Source organism: Camelina sativa, chromosome 10, assembly GCF_000633955.1.
Source record: "Camelina sativa cultivar DH55 chromosome 10, Cs, whole genome shotgun sequence".
NCBI classification, from domain to species: domain Eukaryota; kingdom Viridiplantae; phylum Streptophyta; class Magnoliopsida; order Brassicales; family Brassicaceae; genus Camelina; species Camelina sativa.
This window is the reverse complement of record NC_025694.1, coordinates 12,301,976-12,315,214: the sequence shown is the minus strand read 5'-3', so window position 1 is coordinate 12,315,214 and position 13,239 is coordinate 12,301,976.

The window sequence follows — 13,239 nt, the reverse complement described above, 5'->3', positions numbered from 1 at the left end:
GTGCAATAGTGTCGACACCTTATTTTACGTACCAACATTATTTTACAGTCTCACTGAATATTTACCACCATAGTGTTATAGCACTAATCAAAGGTATATATGTATGTCCATAGTCAAACTTGATAACAAATCTTTTTCTATACTAGGTCCCAATTTTATTTGATTCTTCATAAAAACTATTAATACAATCTTTCTTGATAAGATCAATCGATATAACTTTGATGGGAGAATTATTTAAAACGTAGTCCACCACCAGAACAGCCGCCACTTCCACCACCAAAGGTTCACCACCCTTCCCTTTTATCCTCACCGACGGTGACTCTTGATGAGGTCACCACATCCCCTTTTCCTAAACAGGAATATTATGATGAGTCTACTTGTCTTTACTCGTCCTAATTAAGCTCTTCCTCTCTTTATCTCTCACTCACTACCTTTTTATAATTTACTTTCTCTAAAGCTATAACTAGTGGTCTCGACATAAGTCCATGGTTCCCACTTATGCAATAATTTAACACAAGTGTTTTGTGAATGCGTTTATGTATATGTATGTAGTCTTTAATTAAAACCTTAATTTGTGAGAGACAATTAAAAATACGAAAAAGGTAGCCTATAATTTGGAATGGCCCAAAGATTGTTTGATTAATTAGTTCATAATTAATAAACATGTTCTCCATAAAACAAACTTCTTTACAAGAATTTGTAACCTAAACATGTTCTCCATATTTGGGTGCTAGTGTCATCGACTTGGGGTTGAGAATGACTGTATTATACTATTAAACATGTGTAATAAACTAGGTAGAACCCAAATATGTTTCATGAGGAATTAGAGACACTAGAGTCTCTAATGTTATCAACGTCTCCTTTCTTCCAAAAGTTAAGATAATTCGATTATTACACCTAATCTACCTATGTATATCTTTTGACTGAATTTTAATTTCTACTCACCGGCACTAATATATCATTGTAGAGCAGCCTCTAGTGGTAAAACACAGGGTAGAATCTTGAACTAGGTCAACAGCAAAGCTAGTCATTCACGCAAGTGAGTGACACACGCATGGCCACAAGAGGGGTTAGCAAGGTAAGCTACATCACTGTCTTCAAGGAGACATAGAGTGCATTGGCTCTCAGTGGACTGAACAGAAAACTGAACAGAAAACGTACGGTCCGACGTCAAGAGCGGTTTGAGGGAGAAGATGGAGTTGTTCAATCAAAACTCTTTCGTCATCTCTACAAAAACAAAAAGTGAGAAAGCTGAGATCTACACAAAGCGAATCAACCAGGTAACAAACAGGTCCAGGGGAAAAATAAGAAGCAAAAACATTGGCCGCAGCGAAATCTGTCAAAAACACACACACAATAATAACACAAAATTGATAATCAACAAAGACAGACAAAGTGATAGGTTTTACAAGAATTTGTAACCTAAACATGTTCTCCATATTTGGGTGCTAGTGTCATCGACTTGGGGTTGAGAATGACTGTATTATACTATTATACATGTGTAATAAACTAGCTAGAACCCAAATATGTTTCATGAGGAATTAGATACACTAGAGTCTCTAATGTTATCAACGTCTCCTTTCTTCCAAAAGTTCAGATAATTCGATTATTACACATAATCTACCTATGTATATCTTTTGACTGAATTTTAATTTCTACTTAACGGCACTAATATATATAGGTCTATTGTTTTAAAGCTTGATTTAAGAACTCAAGATCGAATCAAAGAACACCTTTTTTTTATTACTTAAGAAAATTATCTCAAAACTTAAGCTCTCTCAATCTCTCTCTCTTAAATCATAAGTTATGTCACAAGTAGACATCTCCTTATATAGAAAAACCTTTGTCCTAATCCTTCTAGGAAAACCTTATGTTAGATAGCTCCTAACATACATAGTCCATATCTCTTAACCATAACTCGGTTTGGATAAGGCTTATCCTACTTCTTAAGTTGACTTCATGCTTAAGCCAACAATCTCCCTTCTAAGCTTGAAGTCCTTCTTGCTCATATCTTCCACACCAATGAGATGCCCCATTTCCTTGTACTTGACTCTTCCCAAAGCTTTTGTTAAGATGTCAGCCCTCTGTTCTTCTCCAGGAACATGCTCAACTTCGACTTGTCCGTTCTCAACGCATTCACGAATGAAATGGTACCTTTTGTGAATATGTTTACTCCGGCCATGAAAAACGGGATTCTTTGTAAGAGCAATTGCAGACTGGTTGTCTATACGAATGACCACCCGTTAGCATGGTAACTCGTTGATTTCACTGAGGAGTTCTTGAAGCCAAATCGCCTGTCTTGCTGCCTCGGTCGCGGCCATGAACTCTGCTTCGCAGGACGACAGAGCCACTGTATCTTGTTTTTGGGAGCACCATGTGACCAAGCTACCACCAAAATAAAAAACATGTCCTGTTGTGCTCCTACCATCATCCGGGTCTACATTGTGACTATTGTCACTGTACCCAACAAGCTTCATACCAGATGACAATGATCTCCTGAAAACCAAACCGAGAGTAGTTGTACCTTTCAGATATCTCAGGCAATGTTTCATGGCTGCTCCGTGTGACTCCTTTGGATGTTGCATATAACGGCTCAGTACACCTACACAATATGACAAATCGGGTCGTGTATGTAACAGATATCGCAGAGATCCTATGATTCTTCTGTAACTTGTTCCATCAATGTCCCTTTCCTTTAGCGCTTTTGATAACTTTAAACCTTCCTCCATTGGTGTTTGTGTCGGATTACAGTCAATCATTCCAGCTTCTTGTAGAATTTTCAACGCATATCGTTCTTGATTCAGAGTTATCCCTTCTTCTGTTTGAGAAACTTCTATCCCAAGATAGTAAGTCAATTTTCCCAAATCACTCATCTCGAACTTCAACGCCATCTCCTTCTTGAAACTTTCTATGATCCTAAGACTCGTTCCAGAAACAAATATGTCATCAACATACACTGCAACAAGAAGAACCTCATTACTCACCTTCTTTCGATACACTGACGGCTCCTTTGAACATTTTCTGAACTGCAACTCTTTAAGAACTTGGTTAAGCTTTTCGTTCCATGCTCTCGGAGCCTGTCTCAAGCCGTACAGTGCCTTGTGAAGCTTGTAGACTTTGTTCTCACTCCCTTCTATCACGAAACCCTCTGGTTGTGAAACGTATACTGTCTCCTTCAATACACCATTGAGAAACGCTGTCTTAACGTCGAGATGGTGTATTTCCCAACCCCTAGATGCAGCAAGGCTAATGAGTAGACGGATAGTTTCGATTCTCGCAACTGGGGCAAACACATCTTCAAAGTCTATCCCATATCTCTGCACATATCCTTTGGCCACAAGCCTAGCTTTGTATTTGCTTATAGTGCCATCAGAATTTCTCTTGAGCTTAAAAACCCATTTTAGGCCTATAGACTTTGCTCCATGTGGAAGCTCAACAAGATCCCAAGTCCGATTCTTAGTAATAGAGTACATTTCGTCTTTGCAAGCCTGCAACCAGTCCTTATTGTCTCATTAAAGTCCCTCGGCTCGTTGTCTAGACACATCAGCAACCTCTCTGCTTCCAGTTCAGCAAGTAACACATAATCATTCAGGTATTTTGGTTTTGACACCACTCTCCCTGATCTTCTTAAGACAAGCTGTCCTTGACCATTAGTGTCTTCTTTACCATTCTCAGCTTCACCTCCATTGTCATCAGTATCTGATTCTGCAATCTCCTGATCTTCGATAACAACATCCTCTGTTTTGACCTCTGTGTCAGGATTTTGTGTTGCATATCCTCCAGTATTACTCTCCTAGGTATTAACCGGATCAATCCCTCTATTTCCAAATTCTCCAAATTGGATTGTAAAGCCTGCTCCGCATGTTTCAGAACTGTCATGATTCCAATTCCACCCTCTAGTTTCATCAAACACAACATCGCGACTTACCACTATCTTGCGGGTTTGAGGATCCAGCAACCTGTACGCTTTTGTCCCTGGTTCTGTCCCTAAATGCACCAGCCTGCGTGATCGATCATCCAACTTCCTTAGGTGTGGCGTGTCTACTCTCGCGTATCCAATACAGCCGAAGATACGAAGATGACTGACATTAGGCTTTTTAGAACGTAAAACTTCATAAGGAGTTCTATCCTTGACTGCTCTAGTGGCTACTCTGTTTAGCAAATATGTTGAATGTCTAATTGCTTCTCCCCACAAGTAGCTTGGGACATTCATGTGCTTCATGATGCTTCTGGTCATTTCTAATAAAGCCATATTTCTTCTCTCAACAACGCCATTCTGTTGTGGTGTGTATGGAGCTGTAAGATGCCGTTTTATCCCTGGAGTGGCACAAAAAGAATCAAATTCATGTGAGACGAACTCTCCTCCCCTGTCTGTCCTGAAGGTTGTGATCTTCTCTCCCGACTCTTGTTCTACCACAGCCTTAAATTTCTTAAACTTGTTGAAAGCATCGCTTTTTTCTTTCAGCAGTAGCGTCCACATATATCTTGAATAGTCGTCTATGAGCACAAAAGCGTATCTATTCCCAGCAGTTGTGCTTGGTGTGATAGGACCACACAAGTCACCATGAACAAGTTCTAAAACTCTTGAAGCTCGGTATGAAGATGCTTTTAGGAACACCTGTCTAGTCTGTTTGCCTAGAAGACAAGAGTCACAAATTTCCTTTTCAAACTTTAAGTGAGGTGTTCCGACAACAAGCTCTCTCTGCATCATCGTTTTCATGGTTTCGTGATTGATATGTCCTAGGCGTGCATGCCACTTACTAGAATCACTCATTGTTGTTAAGCTCAAGCAGACAGTATCCTTTATCCTCATACAAACCTTATATAACCGATTCCTTGACCTTGATGCTTTGACAAGCAATTTCCCATTACGATCATACATGATAAGACTTTCTCCTCTCATCCTTACGTCACAGCCAGCTTCAGTAGCCTGTCCAAGGCTAATTATGTTGCTCTTCAGACCCGGGATGTAGTAGACATTGCTCATTGTCCTTGCCTCACCATTCATGTCAATAAGTTCGATAGATCCTTTGCCTTTTATGTCTATGCGTGAGTCATCACCAAATTTTACTTTTCCAGTGATGGTGTTGTCCAAAGCAGAGAAATATCTTCGATTCCCAGTCATGTGGTTGCTAGCCCCATTGTCTAGATACCAAGTGTTATCTTCTTCATTGCTGACTTCATACTTACTTGGTACCACCTTCTGCTCATTCAAGTAAACTACCTCATGTAACATGAGTTCATCCGCATCCTCAGTGTCCTTTGTGTCATTCTCCTGTGTTTCCTGCAGTTTGAGCAAGCGATCTGGACACTTAGAAGCATAGTGTCCAAATTTATCACACCGAAAACACTCTATCTCAGATAGATCCCTTGTTCCGCTTGCAAATCTTCCACGGCCTCTTCCTTTGAACCGACCTCCGCGACCTCTACCTCGATACCCTCCATAGTATCCACCATTGAAGTCACGATTTGCAGGTGGAGCTTGAGACTCTGAGTTGGCATACATTAACTTGCTTTGATCTTCTTGTGCCTCCTCTTCCTCAGCGATACGTTCCTCATATGTTTTTAAGCGACCCACAATGTCCTCAAAGCTTGTTTTGTTAAGATCCAATACTTGCTCAAGTGATGCAACAATATGGATATATTTCTTACGAGGAAGACTCTTAAGAAATTTCTTAACAATTTTGGGTTCCTCAATATCTTCTCCTAGAGCAGCTGACTTTGAAGAAATCTCAGATAGCTTCCCAACAAAAACATCAATAGACTTTTCATCCTTCATCTTTAGTCGGTCGAATTCTGCCATCAGAGTTTGTAATCTAGCCTCTTTGACTCGTTCTGCTCCAACATGTCTTGTTTTGATGGCTTCCCAAACCTTCTTTGCGCTATCAAGTTCGCCGACTTGAAGAATAAGAGATTCGGAGATAGATTGGAACAGTAGAGCCATCGCCATATCGTTTAAGCTAGCATCATTATCCTCTGTCTCTATGACATCCCATACTTTGTTCACTTTCAGTAGGATCTTCATCCGCATAGCCCAAACGGTGTAGTTGCTTGCAGTCAACATCGGACACTTGATTGAGGATGGACCTCCTCCGTCCTTTTGCTTGCTCGAAGTAGCCTCAACTTCTTCATTCTTCGTCATTGTTTCAATCCTCGCTCTGATACCAAATATTGTTTTAAAGCTTGATTTAAGAACTCAAGATCGAATCAAAGAACACCTTTTCTTTATTGCTTAAGAAAATTATCTCAAAACTTAAGCTCTCTCAATCTCTCTCTCTTAAATCATAAGTTATGTCACAAGTAGACATCTCCTTATATAGAAAAACCTTTGTCCTAATCCTTCTAGGAAAACCTTATGTTAGATAGCTCCTAACATATATAGTCCATATCTCTTAACCATAACTCGGTTTGGATAAGGCTTATCCTACTTCTTAAGTTGACTTCATGCTTAAGCCAACAAGGTCAACCGTAAAAACTGAAGTTTTTTTTTTTCTTTTGGATTGATCAACAACTATGTAGTTAGCTCAAAGAGCCAACTAGTAAGAAGATTGTTTACATAAATAACCTAACGCGGTTCGGTGCTAGAGTCATTTGCAAAACCAAAGTCATCGTTTGCAAAATTTAATAATTTAATTCAACATTCTCTTACAAATAGGTTTTGTCAAAGGATTTATGGTTTAAAAATTTAAAATCATGGATGTCTTTTCATGTATGGCAGACCACCTTGGTTTAAATTAAGTTCCATGACATATCTAACTTTACATGTTACATCAAAATTATTTTGTTTTTATGTCCAAAAGATTAGGGGTATATACATCATATCGTTTGATATATAATTAAATGCGGAAATGTTGTTGACAATCTTATTGGGTACTTATTTTTGTTTTGAGTGTCTTTGATCACTTTCCTTTTAAATGTAATTGATTTGAACTTTGCAATAATAATAGATTTTTTTGTTTGTTTGTTTACCTTTAACTATCTTGCAACCAAACTTTGCTTAGTACTAGGCTAAACTTCGTGTGGTGGACTGGTGGGAATTTTATAGCCTAGGATAAACCAAAATAAAATTAATACAAATGAACTACCCTCTGTATGACGTACGTTAGGCACTACTCTAGCTAGGGTTCAAATAAGACAATTATATAAATGGAATAATTTGATTGTTTAGTTATCAATCGCATTGCTTGCATTAGGAGTTTCCACCATAATAATTAAGAATAATCTAACGTTAATCCAAATTACGAAACCGCAAAACGATATATATATATAGTAATGTTGTCCAGATGATTGTCAAAAAAAAAAAATGTTGTCCAGATAGTAAATACCTGTACAAATCAATAAAGAACTTCTTGTCCTTTGACATATACACCACAACCCATATGTACAATAAAGAGAAGAAATAAATTCCTTAGATGTAAAAAAGTAAAAATAAACAAATCCTTAGATGTGTAAAAGGTTGTGTGTATGAGTTAAATATAGAGAAATATACATTAGAAAAACATCATACTAAATAAGAGTTTAAACACCAAAAAAAAAAAAGAGAGAGGGGGAAAAAAAACATAACAAGCGATATTACACAATCAACACCATATATTGATATATATTACCGTCATCAAATTTTTAATTTGACCAATTATAAAACTGAATTATTACAACGTAATATTGGTTATGGTCTGATGGTCATACATTTTTGTTAATTATTACTCACTACAATCTTCACTTTGCGCAGTTGTGTAATTTAGAATTCGTTAGTATGTGATTCGATAAAACAAATTAGTAAAAATACATGTATATATATTTGGTCCATGTATTGCAAGTTTAGTTGATTTTTTAGATACAAATGAATCGTGTCCATCATCGTAAATAGGAGTTAGGAGATCGAATATTCCTACATTCGATTGTTAATTAATAGAATGTCCAATATGGCAACCTAAATTAATCATTTGCTATAACTTGTAACTTAGAAGTCTAGAACATTGAAATAGATCTTGTCATTATCACATTTAATAGGGTAATGATGATGTTATAAACTTATAATGATGATTTCACTATTAAATGTGTTTCTTTTTCTTTTCTTAATTTCTATAAAGTTTGGGTTTGTGAACTAGAGTTAATTTAAGACTATGTTTCTTAATAATATAGGGTAATGATGATGTTATAAACTTGTCATTATCACTATTTTTTTAGAAATTTCGAATACAGAGAAAATTAATAATATATTTTTCTGAAAGGTTATTTTGATATTCGAAATTTCTAAAAAAAATCTTATAATTACTTTTGTTTATTTTTAGTGAGTGGACAATATCAGGTCATCTTTGGAACATGATAGCGGTGGAGTGGATAAGTGGATTAAAAACGTTTGGTAAAGGTAAAGCTTTAACTTTGTGGTGTTATGTTCATTTACAAATGTCAAACTCAAATCTTTGATAATAGTTGTTAATCTATCTATAAAACAAGATACATATATTTGATAACAGCAGCCTTATTAACAGTTTTCAGAAGAGAGCATCTTACCACTAAAACAAAAAAGTAGGTGAAAGATATATGATCGGTTCTTATTTTTAGATATCTTAATAAAATTCTCTTGCCAATGTCTATCTATAATTAATTTAGTTATTTTCACAGTTTAAAATTTAATTTTATAATAAAATGATGTTACGAATATTATTAAGATATCCTAAAGAGTTTCTAAACCGATGGAACTGCTTTAAAGCACTTAAGACACATATTTTAATAATATTATTTAGTGTATTCAAAATTTTGTATATTTTCTTAATTTATGTAAAATATGTTAGAATGGCATTCTTTATGGATTAGAGAGATAGTGTATATAGATGTATATATATATATTAGTTTTTTTGTTAACATGGTATTTCTATTTCATTTTAATTAATACATAGCTATTTTTATAAGGACCCTTTTTATAACTTTCATAAACTTAGGAAGCAACTAGCTGAATAGTCTATTTTGAAAACTTCAGTTGCCTACATGTGTCTTCATAAAGCAGTTAATAAGTTGCAAGTACTTGTTAAAGTTTTGAGATAAAAGGTTGGTCATTTGGTGATTTGAAATCACAAGATTAATTCTTACGTTGGGGTTTGGTGATTAATTTGACCAATAAATCACTGATAATTTCATACGCACAAAGTCAAGTGACGTCATTTTGTTCCTTGATAAAATATATATAAACAGAAACACTTTACACGTCGATGACACCAAAATTTAGAATATATTCAAGAAGAACATCTCCAGGTATGTATATACATCAAAGATGGTTTCTTTTTCGGATATAAGACAAATATTTTATTTGATGATCAACAAAGAAAAAAAAAACAAATACTTTTAAGAATATTTAAGGTGATGACCCAATCAATTAGGTTAGCAGAGACTTGACCATGGTTCACTTCACTACACTAGCATTTATACGGACGACAGAGACATGAACATGTCCCACTTCATTACATACTTTACATTATACAAATATATATTCATATCTTTACAGCGTATGTGATGTGTACATATAAATAGGCAAGTGTATTTCAGCTTTTATATGTGCGTGTTACAAAACTTATCGTTCATGCTTAACCTCTGATGATATTTTTGAATAATAAAATCTTAACGTTTACATAATTTATCTTAAGTATATACCACTGTTTTTACCTGAACTTGATGGGATACATAAATAATGGCACCTGATACATACTAAAGAAACGAATACCAATTTTTTTATGTTATCTGCGAATAGAAATGCATAACAAGAATTTCACTTTCTATTGCTTTAATTTGTTTTATAATATATATTTTTGTGAATATGCTCATGAGCTGCTCCAATAATCAAATATATACCATTTCAGTATCATACGTACATACCATATATACGTACAGTAAAACCTCTATAAATTAATAATATTGGGACCAGGAAAATTTATTAATTTATATAGGTTTTAATTTCTCGATAAATTAATAATTATTAATTTATAGAAATACTTTTCTAATTTGGTAAAAAAATATTAAAAATAAATTTTAATGGTTATAACTAATATTTTTATAAAATCAATTACAATGAAAATAACAATTATTATATTTTGACGATAGCACTCAAAGATTTTTATACAGTAAAAATATCAAAAATGAACTCTAATAAAAATTAATTTGTCGATATATACATATATTTGTATAATTCTATATAATTATTAATTTATATTATTGATGGGACCCTATATTTACAAAGAATTTTCAAAAAATTAGTATTTTATTATATTATCGAATAATGTCCAAAATTACACTAGTCCTAACTTGGGATCGGAAAAATTTATTAATTTATAGGTGTTATTAATTTACCGAATATTAATTTATAGATGGTCTACTGTATCAATCATTGTACGATATATGGTGAGAACATAGAAGTATTGTTCGTTGGTTTTTAAAATTGCAAATGGAAAACAATCTTTATTAGGGGTGGGCGTTCGGTTTTTCGGTTTGGTTTCAGTTCGGTTTTTTCGGTTTACGGTTTTTTTGGTTTTATAAAAATGGAACCATAAGGAAACCATATGCAATTCGGTTTGGTTACGGTTCGGTTGTTTCGGTTTAGGGTTTTTTCGGTTTTACCAAAAATGTAACCATATAAAAACCATATGTATCACGGTTTGGTTCGGTTTCGGTTTGGTTCCGGTTTTTAACGGTTATACCATGTTTTAAAAAATTAGATAGTTGATACATAACTAAAGAATAAGCATAAAAATACAACTTAAACATAATTCAAAAAATATAATCAAAATTTAGTTTTGTAAACCCAAGTTCTGAAATAAAATCTCATACTTCACTGCATTCCTGATTGCTACGACACTCTTATTTATTCTAGTCAATCCATCTCGCACAATCAAATTCAATATATGAGCAGCACATCTTACATGCATAAATTCTCCTCCGAGTACTAATGATTCATCTCCTGAAAAGTTAACGTTTTCCTTTAAATGCTTAATACCAGAATCATTTGCAGAAGCGTTATCAACCGTGACTGTAAATATTTTCTGAATACCGACCTCATCCAAACAACTCACTAATTGATTCCCACTTGTCTCTCCTCTATGATTCGAGATAGGCTTAAAACTGATGACCTTTCTATGCAAAAATCAATTCACATCAATAAATTGAGCAGTAATCACCATATAGCTGACACTAGTAGTTGGCGCTGTCCATATATATGTAGCTAGACAAACTCTCTGCTTATACTCACTGAAAAAGCTCATTAACATAGTTTTTTCTTGGTAGTACAGCTTGACAATATCTCTAGTTATTGATCTTCAAGAAGGAATATTAAACTGAGGTATAGCTGCATTGCAAAAGTTCCTAAACCCAACCTTTTCAACAAAATTAAATGGCAGCTCATCCAACACAATCATTTTTGCTACTGCACTCCTACAAGCAATTGGACAATATTTCACAGCAGCTAAACCACCTGATTCATTTTCAGCTAAGTGTTTTTGATTTTCAGCTTCAAGAAAATTCTTGTATGCCTTACAAATATTACAGTGGCTACGCAGTGTACTACTCCAACTAGAAGCTTTCCACTTAAACATAACACTACAAAAGTTACACTTACAACCATCGGGGGGACCTTTGTAAAGCAGCTCCAAACATCTGAACGGTGACCACTTTGTTTTTTTACCGCTGGAGAAGGATCATCATTATCGGTTGCTTTCCTTTTTTAGTGGGATTAGGGTCTTGACTTGAATCTGCCATCTACGATTTTTTTTTTATAATTGATGATCAGTTGAAAAGTTTATTAATAACATAAAAAAACATGAGAGAACATAGAAAAACCTTTGGTAATTTGAGTTGCAGAACTTGCAGAGGAGGAGACGCACATACTACGTAGGGGAACAAAGAGGATGGCCACAAGTAATTATGAATATATATATATATATATATATATGTTAGGGAATAGAGACCTAGGGTTAGAGTTTTGTAATTCTATAGATTACTAAGAGATCAATAACTATAAGTCCAATAAAGAAAAAAAAATATTGATATTGTTATATAATATAAAGTTATAAGTTGGAGAAACTAATTATATTTAATTTATCCTATTTTCAAAAAAAAACCAAAAAAACCAAAAAAACCATTCAGTTTTACGGTTTTTAACCAGACCAAACTTAAACCAAATGCTTAACTAAAATAAAAACTAAACGAATTTTTAGACTTAACCATAACCAAACCAAACCTATTATTTCGGTTCGGTTCGGTTCGGTTTTTCGGTTTTCGGTTTTTTTGCCCACCCTTAATCTTTATTGATGCGTGTTCATTATATTTTCATTTGATAGTTAATTACATATTTTAGCCGAATCAAGTTCAGGATAACTTAGGATAATAGCGTATTTAAATATAGTCTTAAGATCTGAGAAAGGCAAATTGAAGTCCTTTGAATTTGATTGCACTTGTGATCGTAGATAATTAATTGGTTTTAACTATACGTACGTACGGTTATCAAGTAGTTTGGTCATTTCCGTAATAATATTGGTTGCTAAAATATATACAAGATAAATATGTACGGTTATATATATATATATACAATTGCTCATATGATGACAAAAATTTTGGGTTAAAAATTCACGTCATTTAGTCGAAATGTGAACAAATGTATTTTAGCCTTTGCTTATTATAATTTTTACAAAATGTCAGAAAGTTTAATGTATATTCCGATTAATCGAATGTGTGCTCCAGAATCAAGTTCAACAATTAATGCACATATATACTAACAAATTTTTTACCTGATTTTTTCTTATAAGCTGAGTAGTTTGCTTATAAGGTATTACATATTATTAATAATTAGATGCTTTTTAAAGATAATGGAAGGATATCAAGACAAAGGATGAGCGATATACAGTATACTTTATTTCCCGTACACCCATCATCATAGTATACATTATAAAGAGAATGGGAATTTTGGTCGTTCGGGCTGCGAAAGGCTACAAATGCATGTGTTGGTTGGTCTACAATTAAGGAATGGTTATTATTTTGTATGTACTTGCGTTGACGTGTCGTCGGAACAGTGGTTTAGATATAAGGGTAATACGATAATTGCAATGTACAACTCGTGAAAAGGGACGTACAAGTACTTTCAGCAAAGCTTTTGTAATAAAGTCCGCAGTACAACCCACTTAGATTCTCCCAGTGATCACGATCAGTTTTGTGACTTTTGTCCTACGAACATGTCTATTTATCTTCTTTTCTTTTAGT